The 26,917-nt window shown below is 33.5% G+C and overlaps 1 long non-coding RNA gene and 1 other non-coding gene across 2 annotated transcripts; one reads left to right on the top strand and one right to left on the bottom strand.

Annotated features, from left to right (window-relative positions):
* Positions 1-8,343: 8,343 nt before the first annotated feature.
* Positions 8,344-10,468, top strand: LOC140182660 (uncharacterized). The gene is made up of 2 exons (XR_011878657.1): positions 8,344-8,591; positions 9,602-10,468. It is a non-coding gene; the product is annotated as an uncharacterized lncRNA (long non-coding RNA).
* Positions 10,469-25,492: 15,024 nt separating this feature from the next.
* On the bottom strand, positions 25,493-25,600 carry LOC112793428 (small nucleolar RNA R71). The gene has a single exon (XR_003198119.1). It is a non-coding gene; the product is annotated as a small nucleolar RNA R71 (small nucleolar RNA).
* Between the last annotated feature and the right edge of the window lie 1,317 nt (positions 25,601-26,917).

Genomic DNA, 26,917 nt, shown 5'->3' with positions numbered 1-26,917 from the left:
ATGGCAGAACAATCCGGTTCTGGGAGGATAGCTGGTTGCCGCCTGGGGTGTTGAAAGATATATTTCCTAGACTCTTCTCGGTCTCGACCCTTCAAGGATCTGTTATAAGGGATTGTGGGTTTTGGGATGGACTAGAGTGGATTTGGAGCTTCCAGTGGAGGAGAGAGTTGTTCCAATGGGAGTTGGATTTAGTTCACCAGCTTCATGAGCTGCTACAATCGGTCAAGCCCACCACTGAAAAAGAGGATGGCGTGGTTTGGAAATTTGATAAAACAGGAGTTTACTCAACGGCTTCCTTTGGGAAGGTTTTGCAGGCGGAAGTCCTACCAGAGGAAATCACTAGCTATAGCTTCACTCGTGCTGTTTGGAAAGGACTTGTACCTCCGAGGGTTGAGCTGCTTACTTGGTTTGTCTTGATTGGAAGGGTGAATACTAAGGATCGACTATGTAGATTCCGGGTTATTGCTCAGCAGGATAATAGGTGTGTGCTATGCGATAAGGCTGAGGAAACTGCTTTTCATTTGTTCCTGGAATGTGAGACCACATGGAAGGTGTGGTGTGCTTGGCTGCTGGCCTTGGGACGACAATGGAGCCTTCCAGGTACACTAAATGATCACTTTGAAAGCTGGACGGAGCTATCTGTAAGGAAGGTAGACAGAAAGAAGTGGTTCATTGGGTTCTTTGCGGTTATTTGGACAACCTGGCTAGAAAGGAATGGTAGGCTCTTCAGAGATCATACTTCCAGCATGGAGGACATCATAAACAGGTCGTTTAGGTACTCTGAGAAATGGAGTGGTGTTGACCCAATTGGTTGTTGATAGCCATGCAGAAGAGGACTAGGGGTTGGTTTATTCACTTTTGTTATTTCTTGTAGCTCCTTTAATTGCTCCACTCTATGTGTTGAGCTCCCTTTAATTCAAAAAAAAGTATATTTAGGGTTGTCAAATGAACCAGTGCACCTTATTTAGATTCAGCTCTCTTAAATTTTCGGATTATACAAGATGTTTTATTTATTTTTTGTTTAATCATGGCCTTCAATTTTTAAACCCAGACTATTTATAGCCAATTAGATGGGTTAAACTGACTAATTCATTTGTTTTTTATTTTTTATTTTATAAAAAATTAGATAAAAATACAATTCTAAGATAAATTTTTTTTGACAAAAAGTCACTTTTTGGTCAAAAATTTTAAATAAATAATTTTTAGCGGAATCTCAAATTCAATCGAATCACAAAAATTATTATAAAAAATAGTATATTTTTAAATTAAAGTAATTTTATTGGGTTGCCTGTTTATTGTTATAGACTTTGTTTAAGCTTCTATTTTTTTTAGATAATCGAATTTAACCTATTTAGCCAAAAATTTAAATAGTTCTGAATTTAAAAGTAAAAATCTACTCCATTTAAATGTATAAATAGATTGTCTCGATGAATTTAACTTATCTTGACCGTCTTATGCATATTCTTATAGTACAAGAAGAATTAAAATTAGGATAAAATATATTTTTTGTCCTTAATATCTTTAAAATTTTTTAAAATTATCTCTAATATTTAATTTAATTTAATTCAATTTTATTCTTAACATTTAAAATTAGTTTTATTCATCCTTGATGTTAATCTTTTAATGATTAACTATTAATCAACTTTATTTTTTTAATTTTATCTATATCATCATTATTATCATCACCACTACTACTATTACCATCATGACCATTATCAAGAATTGATTACCTATTTTGTGATAACAAATATAATTAATAATTTTTTATTATAATTAATTTATTATGATAAGTATTATAGGAATCAATCAAAGATTACCAAACTAGTAGCAAGTTGGGATTGTGCACATCAATAATATTAAGAAGAATATCATTGAAGAGGATATCAACTATCAAGTCTGATTGGAAAGCTATTGCACATTACAATCAAGGTAAATAAGGAAAGAATTCTCATTAAAAGCCAAGGACTGTATCACTAAAGAGTGAAATGGCTAGCTTGATCAAATAGGAAAAGATTCCAATATTGAAGAAGAAATCAAAGCCCTATATATACGAAGAATTCATTTAAGGAAGAAGGCAACCAATTCAAGTATAATCTGATTACATACACAGCCTTTATTATTTGGTATTTGAGTTGTTTTTTTTTTGTCTAAATTTAAATTTATATTGAGAGATACAAATGGCAAAGAGACAGTAAATATAAAATTTAATTTATTTTTTTAATTGAGTATTTGATTTTAAAAGTGTGTTAGGTTAGAGTGTACTTAGTTCTCTTTTTTTAAGTTGGGTTAGTATTTAGAGATTATTAGGTTTGGAATAATTTAGGTGTGTTATAAGAATAAGACTCTTGAAATTAGTGATTATAATCTATCTTGATTATAGTGAAAATACCACTGTGATGGTGGAAAGTGAATGTGGATCACATTGTACTTCGTAGCCAAACTAAAATATATCGTGGTATTACTCTTTTTTATCTCTATTCTCTACAACTTCCATTTGTTCTCTGTTCTACTACTACTGCAGAACGAGATAAAATCTAAAATAATCTTCTGAATTCAATATACTACACCATCTATTTTATTAAGGATTAAAAGTGATTTTTTGATTTAATCTTCCTTTCTCAACTTTTTTGAGAACCTTTAATTTTGTTTTTTTTTTCTCTGTGTCTCCTATCGTAGTTTCTACTATGCTTTTTCACTGATAGCATGTTATGTCAAATGACATTATTGCCAGTCACAAAATTCAAGACTCTGGTCAGCAACTTTTTATCTGGTCGATGACTGTTTCTCTTTTTCTTTCTTTTTACCCCTCTCTCTTTTTTTTTGTTTCCGATCTCTCCTCTTTTCTTCTTTCGTTTTGTTCTCTCCCCTTTTGTTTGGTTTTATTCTTTTCTTTTAGTTTATAACTGTTGTTTGTGTGTCTTAGAATTAGAAAGTTAGAGTAAGAGTGGGGCGAAATTTGAGATTAAAGTTAGGAATTTTGATGAAGATGAAAAGAATCAAAAATAAAATTAGAAAAAAAAATTTGACTAATAGTTAACTATCAAAAAATTGACTGCTCGAATAAAATTGATAAATCATACTTTATCTTCAAAGTTATCATCCAAAAAAAAAAATTGCAATTTTAACATCTAATTCATCATATCTACAAATGGCAACATTTCATCATATTATATATAGTACTTACCAAATAGATACATGTTATGAGTTTTGTGAGCTAATATCTGAAAGAATCTCTTATTAAAAGCTTGACAATTAAAAGAGTCTTATAGAGTACGAGATAGTTTTTTTTTGGTGAAGGTTATTCCAAAATCTTGTAACTCATTACCTTAGTGCTTTCATTGAGAACTGACTAACAAAAACGGGCCGCTCATTAGTCATTAATTACCTTCGGACTGCCAATTCTTAATGGGTATGTTATATATGCTTTAGGTATCCTATATTGGATAAACACCTAAAAATTTTAGACTCTTCCACCATACCAACTAAATAATAATTCTCTTACGGTCTTATAACTCATTACAACACCCTTTCATTATGTTTTTATAATTTTCCTATCTCTCCGACCCAAACTGATTAATCGCAGGTTTCTGGATAACATGAAGCACAAGGGGGAAAATTGCAAAGTTATTCCATACCGATTCGGAATTTTGTCTTAAACACGCACATGATTCCCAGATCCAACCATTCTGAATTCGGGACAGATGAGCAGAAATATTTGTCATATTCACGTGTGCCTTGTATGTATGTGTGTATCTTCTCATTTTCATTAATTAATTAGTATAAAGATCAGATAGCTTAGCTTCTCTCCGTCTATTTGTAGCATGTATTGTTAAATGCTGATACCTTCAGAAGTTACAGGATATGTTTATGTCTTCAAGTGCAACTCAATCCAATTGCTTTATACGCTTCAATATCGTATCTTATATCCATTGACTTTGACCAATAAAACCAATTGTCCCTCTTGTATATATATAAAGAGAAAGTTATTCTAAAGGAGTATTAAAAAAAATTTTAATATTAAAATTATTAAAAATGATTAATTTCTAGAATTTTTAAAAAGAAAGATATTTTTTATATAGAGACAATTATATTTTAGATTATTTTCTCGTTTACTTTTTTTATAAACATATTTTTTCTTTAATTATCTTCCGTATTCAAATTCTTATTAATAATACATCTTCATCTATAATAAAAAGTTGTTATGGAGATCTCTAATTTAGTGTTATAGACGCCTCTGTCTTATTCTCTTTTAGTAGCACCATACTAATTGTAAATAATAGATACCATTTGAAAGATTAAGTAAGAGTGGGTGCACTTTCATTCTACAATTCTTATGGAAAGACTTCTTTTAAATTCCACAGCATAAATCCAAGGTTCAACAATACTCCACCATCACAATGCACAAGATTCTTGACAATTACACTAGTTTTGAGGGTCTCTAATCTCTAAATGATGTTGCTAGTGATATCGATGTTGTTGTTAACATGATTCACTCCAAATATTTCATTAAGAAAATTAATTTTTGACTTATCCCATGTCATGGAGTAAGCTTCCTATGCACATTCACCATGTTGGCTAAGATATATTTATTATAAGATTTATTAACGATGGATGAATGGATTGCAGCAATCTTTTTTTGTTTTGTTAATTAGTTTATAGATGAAAATGTATCAATAAAGATTTGAATAGGATAAACAATTAAAAAAAAAAATACGTATTTTAAAAAATAAATAAATAATTTAAGAATATAATAATCTCTTTAACAAAATAGATTTAGTCTTTCTCCTTAAATATTTTAAATTTAGATATGTCAGTTTTTCACTCTCATCAAACAATAAGTTATCATATTAGCCAAAGAAAAATATTTAGTTAATACTTAATTTGATTTTTGATATTTAAAGTCACATTAAAATTGATCTTTAAAATTTTAATTGATCCAAATTGGATATCCGAATTTATAATGATAACTTGCATTAGTCTCTCAGTTTATTTTTGTTAACGTCATACTAATTTGACACATTAACTTATTATGTTGAATAAAATAAAATGATATCTTTTATATTAGTGCCTATTTTTTAACGAAATGACATCATTTTATATGAAATACATCTCTTTTTCATTAGTGATCATCACATAACAAGATGCTTTTTTAACTTTATTGGTGTAAAATGATGTATCTTGTTGAAATTAGATACCAATATAAAATAATACGATATTTTGTTCTATCCGACAAGGTAAGTTAACATGTCAAATCAAAGACGTTATTAAGAGACTAACATAAATTAAGATTGTAAATTGGAGAGGCGGAGGAGAGGGAGTGAATTTTCAATTTATGAGATTTAGAAGTGAAGCGTTGCATTTCAAAAACCAAATTGAATATCAACTAAAAAAAAGATTAGAGCTAATATTTTTTATTAAAATTAACTAACATTTAAGTTAATACTTTACTTTTAATTTTAAAATTTAATATATTTTATTAATTAAATATTAACTAAAAATAATAAATTTATTGATTATACCAAAATATATAATTAATTATTATTGTACATATTAAATGCTATACTTTTATATATATATATATATATATATATATATATATTAAGATAATTTTATTATTATTACTAAAATAACTTATCATCCGATCCAATTCTTAAGTAACATAATTTTATAAAACTGCACACAAATAAAATAAAAAGTCTAATAATATAAAACAGGTAGTACACTTTTTAATAAGAGTAAATTACTGTTTTTACCTACAAAAGTTAAAAACGCTAATATATTTATTTATAAAAGAAAAAAAATTACCATTTGTACTTATGAAATATGAGTTTTGTATAACAAAATTATCCAAATACAAAAAAATCACCTAAAATTTCTAAATTACTCTTATTTTCACCATCACTTTTCTAATTTCAAATTCCACCACCATCCAAACTCTTCTCCACCACCACTTTTATCTCTAACTACCACCATCATTGTCGTCATCCAAAATCCGCAAGCTTCTTGGACCGGTTAGCGCAAAACAATGCTGCCGCCTAACTTCAACAAGCGCTTCCATCTCCAGAGGCAAGCTTTTGTGATTTTGAACTCCACATGTTCTACAAGTGTACTATTGTATGAATTTGTGTTGCATCATAGAAATTAAAAATTCAATTAGGATTGCAAACTAAAGTAAAGAGATAAATGAAAATGTGAAATTGGATCAGTAGAGCAAGATAGAGAAAGTTTGAGTGGATGAAGAACAGTATAGCGTTGTTGGTGGTGTCTAATTCCTTCTTCTCCATTTTCAAATCCAAAACCCTAGCTTTTACCATTGCCGTTAGTTTCTTACCCTATCGCACTACTTCACTATTCCACTCAGAGTCCCAAAATCTCCACTCTGCAGCCACCAACCCAAAATTTTTGCAGAATTTTGTTTTGATTCCAACAATACCCTCTAGTCTTGAGCAATATCAACAAACACCATAGACATGGAAGAATTATCGCTAATCTGCGCTCTCTAGGCACTATCGAGGAGGATGATCAAGGCAACCGCACAGGCTATATCAAGGGCAAATACTGCCTCGGTATTAATTCACCCATTTTCAATTTTCATTCTCAAATTCAATTCAGTGAAGCTTGTTTAATCGCTTCTTGGACGGCCTCGATCCGCCTTCGAACTCAGAATTTTCGACGTAAGTTGGACCAAACTGAGGCGTGCTATAAAAGAGTCGGTCGTGGGCGTCACTGGAAGAGTTTCACGCGGTGGGGCAATCGGATTTCTTACAAAAAACGTAGGGAGATACAGAGCGATGGAAGACTAGAGCTGGCGGGTTAGTGTCGTTGTTTCTGGAACGTTCGTCGGAGGCATGGGAGGCATTTTGAGTGATGGTAGTAATTGGGGTTTAGGGTGGTGGTGAGGAAGAGTTTGAGTGGTGGTGGAATTTGGAATTGAAAAAGTGGTCATGTGGAGTAAGAAAAAAAATTAGTGATGGATTATGTTAGAAAGTAATTTAAAAATTTTAAATAATTTTTTTTAGATTTGGATAGATTTGTTAGTAAAAATTTATGTTTTATGAGTATAAATAGTAATTTCCTTCTTTTATAAATAAATAGGTTAATATTTTCAACTTTCGTAAAAAAAAATGATAATTTACTCTTTTTATAACATACTAACATATGTTTTAAAATCATTCACGTTTTTGTATTTTTTAATTTTTGTGATTGGCTTTCCATAACTCGCTACTTTATTATTATTATTATTATTATTATTATTATTATTATTATTATTATTATTATTATTGATGTTGTTGTTGTTCCCGCAGGATCGAACAAACAAAGTATATCTCACGAGTATGAGCATATATATATACACGATGTTGAGCAAAACACGGAGTTAAAAGAACGAGAATGCAAACACCTACATCAATTCTAACGGAATAATATTAATTAGCTTTGTTTTTAGAGGTAATACTTAAAGTAGTCTTTAAATTTATAATCGAATTTTAATGTCGTTTTTTAATTTAAAATTACTCCAAATTTATCTCTAAATTTATTAATGATTGTATTTGAAATACTTTCTAATCACAAAATGATAACGTAATTGAACAAAGACTATGTTAAAAATTATGTTGGATTGGTAAAATATCGTCATTTTATTTTTGATGTTCAAATAGAACATAAATAATATTATTTAGAGTGTTTAATCCTTCAAATACTTTAAAAGAGGCCATTTATATTTTATTTAGATGTCAAAAATAAAATAACAACATTTTACCAGTCTAACATAACTTTTAATATAGTTTCTGTCCAACTACATTATTATTCTATCATTGAAAAATATCTAAAAAATGACTGGTGTTAAGTTTAAAAATAAATTTAAGACAATTTTAAATTAAAAAATAATATTAAAATTCGACTACAAATTCAAAATCACTTTAAATATTAACTCTTATTTTTATACAAATATAAATACAGTCAAATGGAAATAGATAACTTGAAATTCCTTTCAACACATATATATTCTTTATGCATATATATTCTATTCACGAACTATTTTGGCCACAATTTTATCTTTTCCCTTCAAAGAATACTAATTGTAATTAGCGAAAGATTCACTTAGGTGGCACTACCTTGGCCAGGAATGTTATTTAATTATTTTAACTAAACAAAATATGATCCATATGTCTTTATATTTATTTATATTTTTAATAGCATCATATGAATTAGCCACCGTCCCAAAACAATCGTATAGAATAATTAGTATTCAAAATTTTAGTGTTCTGAAATAGTAGTTTGTTCTTCTATTTATTATTCTAAATCACTAGATTTTCTCGTCTAACTTTTCTAGATACATATATTTCATTCACAAGAGACAACACAAGATAATACATCTTTATTCATCTAAGAATAGATACATGCATGCTGACTTGCTCAATTTAAAAATGAATTATCTATCTATAAGGAGTGTTGAGCCATTCCTCTGGTACAAGCTGAGTCCATGTGACATGCATAGTTGCATGCAGGGGACATGGCTTTGATTCTAGCTAGAGTACTGCCGCAGGTCTTCGCAGAGATTTTGTTGCCGCGTAGCCCTTACCACAAGGCACAAGGTAAACAAATAAGCAAACAATAATAATGTCACCTGTTTAAAGTAAATTATACTAATTTTGGGTAAATCATTTGTTTAAAGCATCTCACATTTAATATTACTCCATTGTCTTGTTTTGATTTTCGACGCAAAAATATTATACAAATTAATCTAAAAACCAATTTAGTATATAAACATAGTAAATCGTTGTAAGCCAAATCGATTTATCCTCTATATAATCAAAACGATTTAGTAGGATATAGTTAAATCAGTTTAGTAAAATCTGATTTGCATAAAAAAAATTCTAAATAAAACAGTTTAACTTAAACCGATTTAGTAAAAGTGAAAATACAGGCTTAAATCGAATTAAACCAAAACAATTTAATAGAATGACGATGTCTATAAATAAGTGAAACCGCATCATGTGTGACATTTGTGATTTTTAGATGTCTGATGAGAATTTTTTAATACTAATTCATTATAAAAAAATAAAATAAAAAGGAAATTAAATTTTGTAGTAAAGATCTGCTTCATGTCTTCTCCGTCCATCCATATTGCAGAACTGCAAAATACTATATTATAGAAACTTGGAATTTGTGGAATAAAGCAAGTAAATAGTTGTTTTACAAGATTTCTATTACCATTTACAAAGATTTTGTGAAGTAATTCTTTTGTGATAAGGAAAGATGATGACTTGTAAGTGTTGTTTCACTGTGACAAAAAATTTTGAGGTGAGAATGCTTGAGTTGTATATGAAATTTGGAAATGTGGTTAGAAGTTTTGGAAGATCAACACCAAATCTTCAATCTATCGTTTTAAGTGGAGCTTCTATTTCAAGGTCTATAGTTACACCCGACGCAGTACTGATGGCATTCCCATCTACCATTGATTTAAATCATGTAATGATGGTGGTTGTGATATTGGAGATAAGTATACGTTTGTTGAGTTTGTGATTGAAATGGCAGATATTCCTAATATCATTCTCCTGCTATAGATGACGTAGAAATAGATCTGAGAGAAGGTGCTTTGCAGGATCATGACGAAGAGGAGGAGTTTCTCATGATAAGTGATGATAGTGATGATGACACAAGTGACATTCCAGTCGAGAGAGTTTGTCAAGTTTCGGAACACAACAATATCCATCTAGGTTTTCGGCAATAGCGCATCAAGAATTTTTGGACATGAAGTATGATTTAGGATGTGTGAATTTGCAAGATGTGTCAAATCCAAATGAGTTTCAACTTGTTAATTATTCTCTAGCAAGAGGAAGATATACTGAGTGTCAAGAATTATAGTACTCATCGTAGGTTTAAGTATCGTGTTTTAGAATTAAATCACATCAAGTACCATGAAAAGTGCAAAGAGTTTGAAAAAAGTTACGATTGGTTGATTCAAATTGCCCATTAACAAAGAACGGATATTGAAGAGGTTAGAAGGTATAATGGACCTCCCACATGTTTGAAAACTAATGTGTTGAGCAATTATAGGTAGCCTGATCACCACTTTTGAAAACTAATGTGAATTATATGTTTTTGATAGTCAGGGTAGATGCAACTGTGTCGATAAAGGTGCTACAAAATACAATAGAGAGTAGTTATGGTTTCAAACCAAGTTATAGAAAGGTTTGGTTGACAAAACAAAAAGCAGTGGCATAAATTTATAGAGATTGAGAGGAGTCATACAACGAGCTGCCAAGGTGGATTTTGGGTATGCAGACGACTATGGCACATCAATTAAATATAACAACTGCTGAAATGATTACCTATATGCCAAAAGGCAGAAGCCACATCGATGTATCATAAACCATGTAGCCTTAGAGTGAAGAATCGCCAAAATATCCACGATTGGTGTAATTTTACGACCATGAAAATGTAGCAGAACCCAATTGTGTCTCCGCAACTCCTTAGGCCTGGCTACATAATCTAATGTGTGCTCGTGCCCCAAACTTATCCCCAAACAACGAAAAAACAATAACATCATGATACATGCTCAAGCATACGCCTTAACAATATCCTCACTCGCATTGGGAGGGAGTACCATAAACCTCTCTTAAAACCATGTGTTGTAGGTGACAGTAAACTTGTTGATGTACTCCGTAGGAGGAAGTTTACCGAAAAGCTTGTAGAACTAATTCCATGCTGGTCTCTTACCAGGAATGTGTTGCTCAAAATCTGTGAGGCATCCGCCAACATATTTACGATCAATCGGAAGCCCAAGTTGGTAGGCTATATCCTATAGGGTAATATTACACCGCTTAATGAATGCACTAATCAGAGACTCATCAAGCTTAAACCAATAGTCATTGAACTAGCTAGGTAGTACAGTTTGGTAGCATTTAATTTACTTGATTGAATTCGTGGTACGGTCTGGTAGTCTTATGGATTTCACTGCTCCAGGTAGAAAATATGATAATTTTTGAGCTCCCTGAGTAGACGCAGTGAAGTAATTTCACTTGCTTCAGGTGAGGATATGAAGTATTGATATAGAATTGCTGAGACAGAATAGCTGGTGATGGTTTTGTTTATAATTCTGATTCTGATTTATTGGAGAGTTAGAAAGTTGGGCAGCATGAAGAAGAGGAATTAGATCTAGCATTCCTTTATGACAGTTGCCTATTTATAGATTAGCGAAAATATAGGGTGAATATTGAGTGAAAGGAAGTTTAGGATGCTTAGTGAGTTTTTATTACAATGCATTGTATTTATTTGGCAATTTTACCATACTGAGAATCCATGGGTCGGGGGTTCTCATTCCATATATGTCTCTTGTTTTTCAGATACAGGTCCAGGTGCTCAAAAGTGAGCTGTGGTTCATCTTAGAGATGGCAAAGATTTTTATATTCTCTACTTTATATTTTGTTTAGAATCTCTCCACCTTTATTTTGAAAAGCTTATATTATGTATTGAACTCTTTTAAACTTGCCTATAGAGGCTCTTATATTTCTTTTGGAAGAGATTAGGAGATATTGTTGTCAACTACTTTCATACTGTACCCTAGCTGGCCTAAACTTCACGGTTCGCGACTAGTGGCTATTTACATATGTTATATATCTATATATTGTCCTTCTCTTACTCTCCCTAATGCCTTTTTCTATATATCGCTTTTGACTTCACGCTTTATCTTCTAGTTGTCGATGTGTGAGTGATATGACTTCGCAATTTTATTTTTACTCTTTTCAGGCTTCTCGATTAATACTCCTTTCAATTTTATTTGTAATTATGTATAAAAAATCCCCCTTGAGAGTCGCACCACCTTATTATCATTGACTTATGACTCGAGCATAAGAATTTGAACATTAGGGTGTTACACCGTGACTGCATGCTATGTTTGATGGCTGTTGTTGCTGTGAGAAACGGTCGGAATTAATGGTGTTTTTGTGGGAAAATGAATTTCCAAACACACAAAACTCACCGGCAAGTGTACCGGGTCGCATCAAGTAGTAATAACTCACTTAGAGTGAGGTCGATCCCACAGGGATTGATGGATCAAGCAACTTTAGTGGGTGATTAGTTTAGTCAAGCTAACATTGAGTGGATTGTGTGAAGAGTGACCGACACAAAGCAAAATTGCAAGAATTAAAGGTGCAGAAGCTAAATTGGACAGAAACTTAAATGGGCGGAAGCTTAAATGACAAGAAAAGTAAATTGCATCAAATGTAAAGGGGGCTGGGTGCTCGAAAATTAAATAAAAGCAGTAAATTAGAACTCAGATCAATTGCAGAAAATTAAACTTGCAGGAAAAATAAATTTGGATCTCAATAATTTCAAATACAAGGTTGCAGAAAGTAAACTTGCAGGAAAGAAAAGTGTAGCAGAGAAGGAAATTGTAGCAGAGAGAGAACTTGAAATTTGCATAAACCAATATTGAATTCAATGCTTGAAAATGTAACAATGTAGAAAAATTAAAAGTGTTTCAAAGAGGACTTTCTATTCTACCCTACTCCTAATGCTCTAGCAGAGCCAGCCTTCCTAATGAAATGAAACAGATGCCTTTTTATAAGCTTTTACAAAATGAAAATGAAAAATCAAAACAATATTTACAAAATAAAATTCCTAATCTAGCTTCTCTGTGTGCCTTTGAGTTATGTGGGCTTTGCTTGCTTTGGAGTGGAATTGGGTTGAAGATGGATCCGGATGGCCTTGGTCTTGAGAAGAAATTAGCTTGCAATTTGGACTTTGGGGCATTCACGTTTGAGGTAAACGTTGACTCAAACGTCTTCATGAAGGCATTATGCAGAACGGCCATTTTGCTGTCACTCACGTTTGGGTTCATGTTTGAGGTCAAACGTGAGCTCAAATGTGATCTCCTCAAAGGCATTCTTTGGCCAACGTTTGACCTCACGTTTGAGGCAAACGTTGGCGCAAACATTGGCCCTTCCCCTGAGTGATCTTCAGCCAATGTTTGCCTCAACGTTTGAGACAAACGTTGGCGCAAACGTGGCTCCTCCTCTAGGGTATGGTTACCACTCACGTTTGACCTCACGTTTGAGGCAAACGTGAGCGCAAACGTTGGGCTAATTTACTAAGTAAATTTCATGCATGCTTCCATTGGTGTAGTTGATTAGTAATGCTAATTAATTCATTTAACGCCTTGATTCATCCATTGGCATTACTAATGAATTGTTTCCTGCATGCATGCTTATATTTACTTAATAATGCATTAACGTTGCATTCATTCAACTCTTTCTCAATTAAGTGCATGCATGCTTTATTAATGCCTTGAACTAATATTACTTGCATGCATTCACTCAATTGATGAACGTTAGTGTTCACTTGTGTAACGCCATGGTTTATTGGCTTATATGCATGCATAAGGCATTAATGCATGCCATGGCTTCATGGTCACGGGCCACGTTTTTAAAAGCGTGGCCTAAAGTTCTAAAGTGTGCTCAATCTTCAAAGTGTGCCCAAAATTTTTCTTTTCTTCTTTTTAACTTATTTTGTGTTCTTTTTGCTTCTTTTTCTTCTTATTTCCTACAAAATTTATAAAATCAAAAGATCAAGGAAATATACCAATTAAGCACAAAAGCATGCAATAATTAAGCACAAATCATCAATTTCTTGTATGAAAAAGCATAGAAAAATATGACATGGTGACATGTCATCAGGAATTAAAGCCGCTGGTGTAAAATAAGAATAAAGGAGTTGTTTCATAGTTGAGTCGCGATTGGGGTAGGAGATTTTCTTAAAAGCATATTTTATATTATGGAATTGATATAAATCGATATTGATGCGAAATTTCATTTTTGGTAATTATGTAAGTCTTTTGGATTGATTGAGTTATTTGGATGAATGTGATTGTTTACTTGATTGATTGAGTTGGCGTAGTTATAGTTAATGAAAGCTTGATTTGGAAATCCGATTTGTATGTTTATATTGAAATAGTAGTTTTATGTTAGAAATTTGATTTATATATTCATATTCAGCAATGGTTTTGCATTGGAAATCTGATTTATATATCTATATTAAGAAATGATTTTGTATTGGAACTCTGATTTATATGTTTATATTGAGAAATAGTTTGGTTTTGAAACTATTCAGAAGGAGATGCTGCTAAAATTTTTATAAAAATTTAAGTAAAATTGGATAATAAGAATCAATTTATTTTGGTTTGGTTGATTATGAAAAGAAATGAGTTTTGAGTCTCTGAGGAAAGGTTTTGAGCTTGAAAAAAAAGTTAAAGTTAGTTTTGAGAAGCTTTTAGTGAATTTCAAAGTAATTGAATTTGATTGAAGAATTTTGTTTTTGTGATGTTTTAGAGAAGTTAAAGTATTCGAATTTGATTTAGCGAAATGGAATGGTTTTCAAGTCTTTTGAAAATGTTTTTAAACTTAAGAATGAAATTGAAATCGATTTTGGGAACTTGATTAACTAAAAAAATGAGTTTATTTGATTGATTCAAATTAAAAAGTTATGGTTTAAGGATTTTAATGAATTCAAAGTAATGAGATTGATTATTCAAGGTTAAACAAAAAATGAGTTCGATGATTTTGTTAATTTGAGAACTTAGTTTATGATTCAATTCATTTTAATTTGAGAAAAAGGTTGAGGACCTTAGGAGTACTTTAATTGAAACCTGAGAAGCTTAAAAGTTGGGCTTATTAACCCTTAAAGTGATTAATTAAAGAACGACATATGAGAGTGAATGAGAAGAATATTATGGTTGATTAGTGATGATTATGATTATGTTAATGATGGATTTGATTGTGATCTTATTTATAATTGATTGCGAATGTTATTGAAATGTGATCACTAAGTTGGCAAGGACGGTGGTCTTATCCTGCTTGCGTGGTTGATATCCCAAAGAGGTGGACAAGGCGCTCTCCTTGTGAGGTGTACATGGCACTCTTCCTGCGAGGTGTATAGGGAACTCTCCCTGTGAGATGTGACAAGGCACTCTTCCTATGAGATATGTATAGGATATTCTCCCTGCAAGCTGTACAGGTTACTCTCCCTACGAGGTGTACAGGACACTCTCCCTGTGATGTGCCGGGTTCTAACAAGATAACCGACGCGTGAACTCATGGCCAGTAGGACAGGCATTCATCATACTTGTAACACCCTACCACATAGAGTTTTACGCTTAAGTTCGTAAAGCAGAGGTGGTGAGGTATTACGACATATAAAAAATACATATATAGGTAGATTTAAAAGGAAGTTTAATTAGGAGCCTTTATCCAAGGATAAACAAAAATAAACAAAAACCGCGTCGTACTCAAAATGTGAAGAAATAGAAAGCGAGGTAACGGAAAGCAGAAGAGACAATATATATATACATAGATAAAGAGTTCCTACAAGATTGTATAACAAATTCTAAACTCGACCTACGAAACAAAGGCCGGCTAGAGTATATATATATATATGTATATATATATATATATATATATATATATATATATATATATATATATATATATATTAGCCAAAAATAAACCAAAAACATAAATACAGGCCTTGGTTCTCCAAAGTCAACCTCTAATGGGGACAAAATACAAATTCTATACAAAAGTGGAGAATACTACATATATACATACACAAAATACAAAATACAAAACTCCCAAAGTAGATCTTCTCTCCCAAAGAGTGTCTAGCACGCTCAGCGAAGTGCCTCATCTCCTGCATTTGTAAAACAACAAAATATGTACGGAATAAGAACCGGAAGTTCTCAGTATGGTAAAGGTGCCCATATAGATAATACATAAAGTCCCAAAAAGCAGGAGGCATTCGAAAATCCCCAACCATTCGAATCAAATCCTAGAGTTCTCACTAAGCCAGAAATAAGATGACTATATCTAAGGATTATAGTCTATCTCTTCCTAATTAGTTCTCTGTAAACCTTCTAATCACCAAGTGGAACAACTCTTATCTTCTCCTCCACTAGCACGAGGATTCTCTTAGAAACAAACACATACAAGACAAGCAAGAAAAATACAAATATAGAAATAGATACAATAAATAGATCAAGTAGCAATTAATTACAGTTAAGCAAATAGGAAAGCCCAATCAATTGCATACTCAAACAAAACAGACAAGTGAAGGGAATGAGTGATAAGGGTTGAGGTGATAAGGGTTTGGGGTTTCTTCCTCAATCTCTCTTTCCAACGTGAATTAAAAAAATGAAGGGAAGGAGTGGCTGAATCAAGGTTATATATGTTGGGCCTTAGGCCTAATATGGGCCTAGTTCAACGGCTTGTTGACCAAACTTTGGGACAAAATCTTTAAAATTAATATTTTAATTTGTATTTTAAATATTTTTACTTCTCCAAATTATAAAATTTAATTTCCTAATTTCTTTGGCTCATAATTAATTTACTAGTTAATTATTTATTAATTTACAAGATTTTACAATACTGCATTTGGTTGCTAGTGTTTGGGTGTGCATAAGTGTTTTAATTTGCCTATCTCATAAATTTTGTCTAACTATTAATTATGATACTTGCTGTAACTGCTCTCTAATTGTGTTTGTCTTGCATTTTTTGTCTATGATTGATTTTTTCTTGAGAGTGAGTATTAGTGAATGAATTGATGCTTTTGAGACCATGATTTGATTATATATTGGACACTTGGACCGGAGGGCGTGGTTGATTATATGTTGGATTGGAGGCCATGATTTGGTTTTGTATTTGGCCCAGGCTGTACTCGATTATGTTATGGGATATTATTTGACCTTTGAAATTCTTATAACTGAGAAGCAAAAAATGAATTTTTGGATATTTAATTGTTTATGATTGAATCGATTCATAAGATGAGCGATGATCGTTGCAGTTAAAATCTATTCTTTTTTTTATATGTATCCTCTCACAACAATTCTAAACTTCTCTGGTGAGACCGTGTGGTTAGGTTCTCACTCTTTACAGACTTCTCTTTTCACAATGGATGAGGAAGCTTATGAAGTTCTTGCTAAGTTTTTAGCTGTGCTGTTTCTATTTGTATGTATCAGTTATAGTTTTCGCTCACCTTTATTATTATATTTTTGTAAGAGGGATAGGAGTCATAATTGTAATGATATGTATGTATATAATATTTGTAATTTACTTGTGTAAGAAGTTTTGTATATATGTATATGCATGTTTGTAAAAATTAAAAAGTATTTCTGGTTTTTCTAAGAAAATAGCGATATGGTTTCAAGTTAAAAGGTCATATTTTATTATAAAGTGTATAGAAGTTGTCATAATATCCTCTCTATCAAAGCGACGCAGCCAGAAGCGTCACATCCTAGTAGTAAGGGTGTTACAAACCTCACCGGTAACTGCTTACCGGCGGATTTTTTCGTCCGTTGCTAATTACCGGCGGATATAAACTTTTAATTAGCGAAATTTTGGAGCTTGTTACCGTCGGATTTCCCCCCAGTAAATCAGACGGTAATATATTATTTATTATTAATAATCAAATTAATAGTTACTGGCGGATTTAACTGACGATAAACTTAAATTTTATTTAAAAAGAATTGTTTGAAAATTCAATATATAATTTTAAATATTTAAATGTAATAATTTCTAAACTAACAAAATTCAAAATTTTATAATTTTTTTATAATAATTTGTTTATAATTTTTAGTTAAAAGTTCATAAACTAGTTCAAATATCAAAGTTTATTATTAAAATTAAAAATATTAAGAGAAAATCTAATTGAGTAGAAAAATCAAATTTGAAATGCTCCAAATCCTCTATTACAAAAGTTGAATAAAATTAAACCAGAAACTGAAAGAGCAATACTAATGTATATTAGAGATTAGGTTATACTTGCAAATTGCAAAATTGTCTAGAAATTAAATCCTCAAGAATTGATAGCACAGTATTTTAGCATTAAGAATTGACAAAACAAAAAGGCACTCACTATAGCTATATAATATTTGTCATCCGCTCTAAATTTCATTGCAATATAGTATCATATGATTCCAAATTAATGAAGCTGCCAAACTAATAATTTACTATGAACCAAGGATAAATAATTTACTTAACATTTAAAAATATAAATTTAGGTAGTAAATCTAAGATTTGAATCCATGACCCTCCAGCTCATGTCACAATGTTGGATATCATTGGATCAAATGAATTTCATCTAGTAGGTTTTATACTAGTAAATTAAAATGAATTTTAAAGCAGACAAAATTTAAAACTTTCAACAAAACAATCTACCACATAATTTAAAGTTTTCAACAAAATAATCCACCACATAACGAAAAATTAAAAATCACAAGCAAAATTATCAGTTCTAAATTATTTAATAAGCAAATAGTTAAAAAATAACAAGAAATTACCCTATCTAAGCACCTTAACAACAACATTAATATTAGGATGATGAGCTGTTCAAAAAAATATAGCATACAGAAAGCTTACTTAGAATAATTTCATGTCAACGAATAAAAACACTCAAATAAAATTTATTATTGATAATAATAAAGAAAAAATATAAACACGCATTAATAAAATAGAGCCAAGTGAAGAAATTAACTGAATTATGCACCTTTGTACTCTGGAATGTTAATTTCGCACAGCACCTCCAATCCCATTATGTGTGAGCATCTTTCCTATCTTTTCTTAGTAAACTACATGTGGATTTGATGAATTATTATGAGATTTTAGTGTTTTAGATCATCAAGAATGCTACTTTGATTTGTATTGCCATCTTGTTGATTACAGGTAAAATTTGGGCGAGTTTGATAGAGTTCGTGCAAAAGAAAACGAATTAAATTGTTGCTGTCAAGCTGGCGCTAAACACCATGACTTGGCATTTAGCGCCGAAGGCCTCGTAAAGCGTGTAACAACTCGACAGAGGTGGCGCTAAATGCCACTACTCAGTGTTTAGAGCCAAGTGCCTTGAAAAATGTGAAAAGCATTTTATTTGGTGGTGCTAAATGCCACTACTCGGTGTTTAGCGCCAAGCCCGTGTCATCAAGTTCCACGAAAAGCTTCTTTAGTTTTTTAATTAATTTTTGAATTAAGAAAAGATATTATTAGGTTTTAGAATTTTAATTTTGTATCAATTAGGATTAGATATAAAAGAAGAAAATATTTAGCACTTCGAGCTGGCTTCTCTTCTTCTTCCTCGTTCTGTACTTTTATGCTTTTTACAACTCTAGGTTTTTCTCTGAGCCATGAGCAACAAACTTCCATTGTTAAGGTTAGGAGCTCTGTTTGTTTTAATAGGTTAATATTATTGTCATTCTACTCTTAATCAATGCACTGCTTTAAATTCAAGGATTGATTTTGTTCTTCATCCTATGAATTAGAGTGGAAGATAACTCATTTTCTATTTGAATTCTTGTTGAATCGTGGAAAAGTTACATCACTAGAATTACAACTTGAAATCAATTCCTCACAACTCTCTAATTATCTGGATTTAACGCAATACGTGACATATAATCGGCTTATTTTTGGGTACTTAGGGTTTGTGTGGCTCATGAACTAGAATTGGACTTAACCTTCTATTAATTGACTAAGAAATTGGCAGTTGATTGGATTAGAGAAGGGTAAATTACAAAGAATTAGGGTTTAATCACTTAAGATTTGTCATAAATTGAATCTTTGCATGATTAAAGTAGTTGATAAGAATTGTTAATCCATAAATTTAAACATCTCCAACACCTTAACTATTTTCGCATATTATTTTCACCAATCATTCACTGTTGCTTTTTTGCACTCTCTGATTTACTATTTTATGTTGCTTAAATTCCAAAACACTTATTTTAGCTTGTCCAACTAGAATAATCATACAACAATTGCTTGCTCAGCCCATTAATCCTTGTGGGATCGATACTCACTCACCTGAGTTATTACTTGGTACGACCCAGTGTACTTGTCGGTTAGTTTGTGGTATTCAAACGCCGTATCACCCCACTAACAAGACCAATCCAAACAAAATTAAGTAACTAATTAAATTTGGAGTTGAAGACGAAATCAAAAAGTATGGTTAGGGTTCAAAACTAAAAGGGGTTATGATTTCTATACATTCAAGTTAAAGTTAAGTACGATTTTGGTTCTTATGGTTTAGCCTGAAAATTGAAATCATCCCTAAGCTTTTTTTGTTTAAAATGGTCCCCAACGTTCAATTTAATATTAAAATCATCCTTTTGATGATGATACTTTTTTAAATGACAAAAATACCCCTACCACTATCCTTCCTCAATTCCTCGTCCCGTCTTTCTCTATCACCGTTTCCTTCTCTTCTTCTCCTTTCTCACAGAGGAAACAATGGCAACAATAGCGAGAGTGAAAGGGGTAGAATAAAGGAGAAGCAAAATTGGAAAGAGAAGAAGAATGAAGGTGCGACGATGAGGCAAGTCATCGCTACTATCACTGGTTCGCCGAAAAGAGTAAAGGGAGGGATGCAAACAAAGAGAGGGTGGTTGCCTTCGATTGTGGGTGTTATAGTGACTTTGCTGATGCTGTCATTGGTGCTGCTGCAACGGCTTTGTAAGGTAACTATCCTTGGCACTGTCCTAGCTGCTCACCTTGCTTGTATCAATGGCCTCGTCTACCATTGCCAACATCGTTCCTTCTTTGTAATCGACATCGTTTCATCACTCACCTTTCCTTCCTTCTCTTTCTCTATAATCAAAGGAAGTTCCACCATTGCCGACAACGTTGCTCTATTTGATCTATTCTTCTGTATCGCTACTCCGTTCCTACATTGCTGCTTGTGTCTGCCACCTGCGCACTACGACAATCTCTTCTCGTGTGCGTCTTTTAGCATCTCTACCCACCATCTTTACCGAAGTTGATCCCCCTTTTAACACATTCAATAACAACAACACAATAATTTTAGAGAGAAAGAGAGAAATGAAGGGAGAGAAAGACAGATTGTAGAGAAGGAGATGAGAGAAAGTAGGAGGAGATGTGGCACAGAGGGAGTGAGATGGTGATAGAGTGAGATAAGGGTATAATTATCCGAAGGACGATTTTAAAACCAAAATGAACCTTAGGGTTGAATTCGAATATAAAAAAAAGTTAGGGACGAATTTGATTTTCGAGTTAAACCTTAGGGACCAAAATCATACTTATCCCTTCAAGTTATTAGACTAACAAAATAAAACAAGTTACAGGTAGACAATAATCTATAAATTTTTAGTGTAAAGAAATTAACACAATCAAGGTACTATTATGAACATTCTTATTAAAACTACTAAAGTCTTCACAAAAAATATAAATATAACAAAATAAGAATATTAAAATAATTAGATAATTATGAGTGAACAGTTCAAAAAAGGTCAAATCCAAGTGTAGGATTAGGGTTTAGTAAATGCCAACAATGTAAAAAAAATAAAAGAAGAAAGGGAAGAAGATATACCTGGAAAAAAGAAGAAGGGTAGCATTGCAGCTGACTAAGGCTAGTGGCGGTGGCGAATGACAGAGGTAGCAACTTGCAGGGGAGAAACAAGCTCCTCCATGGCAGGAACAAGCCCTAGGTAAACGCTCCTCGACAACGACGATGGCTGGAGTAATGGAAAGCGGTTGACGACAGTGAACGGTGGCGATAGTATAACAACTCAACTTCTTGCACGTCATGATCATACTAAAAGCCCCGCTCATCTAATTGATACTGATCTTCATAGATGTTTTTGGAATTCATTGCATATTCTCTTCTTTTTATCTTATTTGATTTTCAGTTGCTTGAGGACAAGCAACAATTTAAGTTTGGTGTTGTGATGAGCGGATAATTTGTATGCTTTTTGGCATTGTTTTTAGTATGTTTTTAGTATGATCTAGTTAGTTTTTAGTATATTTTTATTAGTTTTTAGTTAAAATTCACTTTTCTGGACTTTACTATGAGTTTGTGTGTTTTTCTGTGATTTCAGGTATTTTCTGGCTGAAATTGAGGGACCTGAGCAAAAATCTGATTCAGAGACTAAAAAGGACTGCAGATGCTGTTGGATTCTGACCTCCCTGCACTCGAAGTGGATTTTCTGGAGCTACAGAAGCCCAATTGGCGCACTCTCAACGGCGTTGGAAAGTAGACATCCTGGGCTTTCCAGCAATATATGATAGTTCATACTTTGCCCAAGATTTGATGGCCCAAACTGGCGTTCAAAGTCACCCTCAGAAATCCCAGCGTTAAACGCCGGAACTGGCACCAAAATGGGAATTAAACGCCCAAACTGGCACTAAAGCTGGTGTTTAACTCCAAGAAGAGTCTCTACACGAAAAAGCTTCATTGCTCAGCCCAAGCACACACCAAGTGGGCCCGGAAGTGGATTTTTATGTCATTTACTCATCTCTGTACACCCTAGGCTACTAGTTTTCTATATATAGGACCTTTTACTATTGTATTTTAAAATCTTTTGATCACTTTAGATCTCTAGATCATCTTTGGACGTCTAGTTCTTAGATCACTGGGAGGCTGGCCTCACGGCCATGCCTAGACCTTGTTCTTATGTATTTTCAACGGTGGAGCCTCTACACACCATAGATTAAGGTGTGGAGCTCTGCTGTACCTCGAGTATTAATGCAATTACTATTGTTCTTCCATTCAATTCCGCTTGTTCTTGTTCTAAGATATCACTTGTTCTTCAACTTGATGAATGTGATGATCCGTGACACTCATCATCATTCTCACCTATGAACGTGTGACTGACAACCACCTCCGTTCTACCTTCGATTGGGTGAATATCTCTTGGATTCCTGATTGCACGATGCATGGTTGATCGCCTGACAACCGAGTGCTCGCCTGACAAACGAGCCAACCATTCCGTGAGATCAGAGTCTTCGTGGTATAGGCTAGAACTGATGGCGACATTCAAGAGAATCCGGAAGGTCTAACCTTGTCTGTGGTATTCTGAGTAGGATTCAATGATCGAATGACTGTGACGTGCTTCAAACTCCTAGCAGGCGGGGCGTTAGTGACAGACGCAAAAGAATCGATGGATTCTATTCCGGCCTGACCGAGAACCGACAGATGATTACCCATGCTGTGACAGAGCATAGGCAACGTTTTCACTGAGAGGATGGGAGGTAGCCATTGACAACGGTGAAACCCTACATGAGCTTGCCATGGAAAGGAATAAGAAGGATTGGATGAAGACAGTAGGAAAGCAGAGAGACGGAAGGGAAGGCATCTTCATGCGCTTGTCTGAAGTTCCTACCAATGAATTACATAAGTACCTCTATCTTTATCTTTATGTTTATTTCGTTCATCATCATATCCATTTAAGTTTGCCTGACTAAGATTTACAAGATGACCATAGCTTGCTTCATACTAACAATCTCCGTGGGATCGACCCTTACTCGCGTAAGGTTTATTACTTGGACGACCCAGTGCACTTGCTGGTTAGTTGTGCGAAGTTGTGTAATGCCATGGTATTGAACACCAAGTTCTTGGGGTTCATGACCGGGGATTATGAGAGTTGTGAAAAGTATTGTTCACAATTTCGCGCACCAAGTTTTTGGCGCCGTTGCCGGGGATTGTTCAGTTTGGACAACTGACGGTTCATCTTGTTGCTTAGATTAGGTATTTTTTTTCTTCAGAGTTCTTAAGAATGAATTCTAGTGTTTCAAGGTGATGCTCTTATCATCACCAAAGCTGATTGATCTTCATCAATTTAGCTCTTGAATGCAATGTTCTACTGAAGCTTGGCTGACCATGTCTAATTCCTTTAGACTGAAGTTTTAGACTAACATTGCATGATTCCTGGAATTCTCATTAAGAACTTTGATACCTTTTTCCACTTAATTTTCGAAAAACACAAAAAAATCAAAAAATCATAAAATCCAAAAATTTCTTGTTTGAGTCTAGTGTCTCATCTTAAGTTTGGTGTCAATTGCATGCATTCATTCATGTGTCTTAAGGATTTTCAAGTAGTTCTTGATGATTTCTTACTCTAATCTTTGAATTCTCTTGACTTGAGTATTTGTGTGTCTCATATGCATTCTCATTAGTGTCAGTAGTATACAAACTGCTAAGTTTGGTGTCTTGCATGCATTGTTATTTGATTCTTGTTGCATTTTGACTTTTCCTTATTGTTAAAAATCCAAAAATATTTTAATTTGTGTCTTCTCAAGTCAATTATACAAAGAATTGAAGATTCAGAACATACAGCAGAGGAATTATACAGAAAAAGCTGGGCGTTCAAAACGCCCAGTGAAGAAGGACTGACTGGCGTTTAAACGCCAGCCAGGGTACCTGGTTGGGCGTTTAACGCCCAAAAAGGTATAGTTTTGGGCGTTAAACGCCAGAATGTGCACCATTCTGGGCGTTTAACGCCAGGATGGCACAAGGGGGAAGATTCTGTTTTTTAATGCAATTTTTTTTCAGTTTTCAAAGTTTTTCAAAATCAAATCTTTTTCAAATCATATCTTTTCAATCAAATCTCTTTCAAATTTAATTTCTTTTTTTTTTCAAAGATACTTGCTACCAATTAATGATTTGATTCAACATTTTAAGTGTGTTGCCTTTTCTGTTGAGAAAGGTTTAATGTTTGAATCATATCTTTTCTTGTTAGCCAAGTTTTTAATTTTCAAAATCAAATTTTTTTAAAATGTTTTTCAAATCATATCTTCTCAATCACATCTTTTTAAAACCAATCATATTTTCTTAACCACATCTTCTTCAAAATAATTTTCAATCAAATCTTTTTGATTTCTAATTTCAAAATCTTTTTCAAAAAACACTTCACTTCTTTCCCACTTTCATTTTCGAAAATTAAGTAATGTTTTTCAAAAATGTTTTCAAAATTTTCACTTAATTTTCGAAAATCACTTCCCTTCTTCTCACATCCTTCTATTTATGGACTAACACTATTCCTTAATGCAAAATTCGAACTCCATCTCCTGTGATAAGTTCGAATTTTCTACTTCTGTCTTCTACTCTTCTTTTCCTCTGACACTTCAAGGAATCTCTATACTGTGACATAGAGGATTCCACATTTTCTTGTTCTCTTCTCTCTCATATGAGCAGGAGCAAAGACAAAGGCATTCTTGTTGAGGCTGATCCTGAACCTGAAAGGACCTTGAAGAGAAAGCTAAGAGAAGCCAAAGCACAACTCTCTTTAGAGGACCTGACCGAATTCTTCAAAGGAGAAGAACACATGGCAGCCGAAAACAACAATGCCAACAATGCAAGGAAGGTGCTGGGTGACTTTACTGCACCTACTCCCGATTTCTATGGGAGAAGCATCTCTATCCCTGCCATTGGAGCAAACAACTTTGAGCTCAAGCCTCAATTAGTTTCTCTAATGCAACAGAATTGCAAGTTCCATGGACTTCCACTGGAAGATCCTCATCAGTTTTTAGCTGAGTTCTTGCAAATCTGTGACACTGTCAAGACTAATGGGGTTGACCCTGAGGTCTACAGACTTATGCTATTCCCTTTTGCTGTAAGAGACAGAGCTAGAACATGGTTGGACTCTCAACCTAAAGAAAGCCTGGACTCTTGGGAAAAGCTAGTCAATGCCTTCTTGGCAAAGTTCTTTCCACCTCAAAAATTGAGTAAGCTTAGAGTGGAAGTCCAAACCTTCAGACAGAAGGAAGGAGAATCCCTCTATGAAGCTTGGGAAAGATACAAACAATTAATCAGAAAATGTCCCTCTGACATGCTTTCTGAATGGAGCATCATAGGAATTTTCTATGATGGTCTCTCTGAACTGTCCAAGATGTCCTTGGATAGCTCTGCTGGAGGCTCTCTTCATTTGAAGAAGACGCCTACAGAAGCTCAAGAGCTAATTGAAATGGTTGCAAATAACCAATTCATGTACACTTCTGAAAGAAATCCTGTGAACAATGGGACTAGTCAGAAGAAAGGAGTTCTTGAGATTGACACTCTGAATGCCATATTGGCTCAGAACAAAATATTGACTCAACAAGTCAATATGATTTCTCAAAGTCTGTCTGGAATGCAAAATGCACCAAGCAGTACTAAGGAGGCTTCATCTGAGGAAGAAGCTTATGATCCTGAGAACCCTTCAATAGAAGAGGTGAATTACATGGGAGAACCCTATGGAAACACCTACAATCCTTCATGGAGGAATCATCCAAATCTTTCATGGAAGGATCAACAGAGACCTCAACAAGGTTTCAATAACAATAATGGTGGAAGAAACAGGTTTAGCAATAGCAAACCTTTTCCATCACCTTCTCAATAACAGACAGAGAGTTCTAAGCAGAATACCTCTGACTTAGCAACCATGGTCTCTGATCTAATCAAAACCACACAAAATTTCATGACTGAAACAAGGTCCTCCATCAGAAACTTGGAAGGACAAGTGGGTCAGCTGAGCAGGAAAATTACTGAACTCCCTCCTAGTACTCTTCCAAGCAATACAGAAGAAAATCTAAAAGGAGAGTGCAAGGTCATCAACATGGCCGAATTTTGGGAGGAAGAAGAGGCAGTGAACGCCACTGAGGAAGGCCTCACTGGGCGTCCACTGGCCTCCAATGAGTTCCCTAATGAGGAACCATGGGAATCTGAGGCTCAAACTGAGACCATAGAGATTCCATTGGACTTACTTCTGCCATTCATGAGCTCTGATGAGTATTCTTCCTCTGAAGAGGATGAGTATGTCACTGAAGAGCAAGTTGCTAAATACCTTGGAGCAATCATGAAGCTGAATGACAAGTTATTTGGAAATGAGACTTGGGAGGATGAATCCCCTTTGCTCACCAAAGAACTGGATGACTTGTCTAGGCAGAAACTGCCTCAAAAGAGACAGGATCCTGGGAAGTTTTCAATACCTTGTACCATAGGCACCATGACCTTCAAGAAGGCCTTGTGTGACTTAGGGTCAAGTGTAAACCTCATGCCTCTCTCTGTAATGGAGAAGTTAGGGATCTCTGAGGTACAAGCTGTAAAAATCTCACTAGAGATGGCAGACAACTCAAGAAAACAAGCCCATGGACTTGTAGAGGATGTTCTGGTT

Source organism: Arachis hypogaea, chromosome 3 (assembly GCF_003086295.3).
Source record: "Arachis hypogaea cultivar Tifrunner chromosome 3, arahy.Tifrunner.gnm2.J5K5, whole genome shotgun sequence".
NCBI classification, from domain to species: domain Eukaryota; kingdom Viridiplantae; phylum Streptophyta; class Magnoliopsida; order Fabales; family Fabaceae; genus Arachis; species Arachis hypogaea.
The sequence above is the reverse complement of the archived record's forward strand: the minus strand, read 5'-3'. Positions and strand labels throughout refer to the sequence as shown.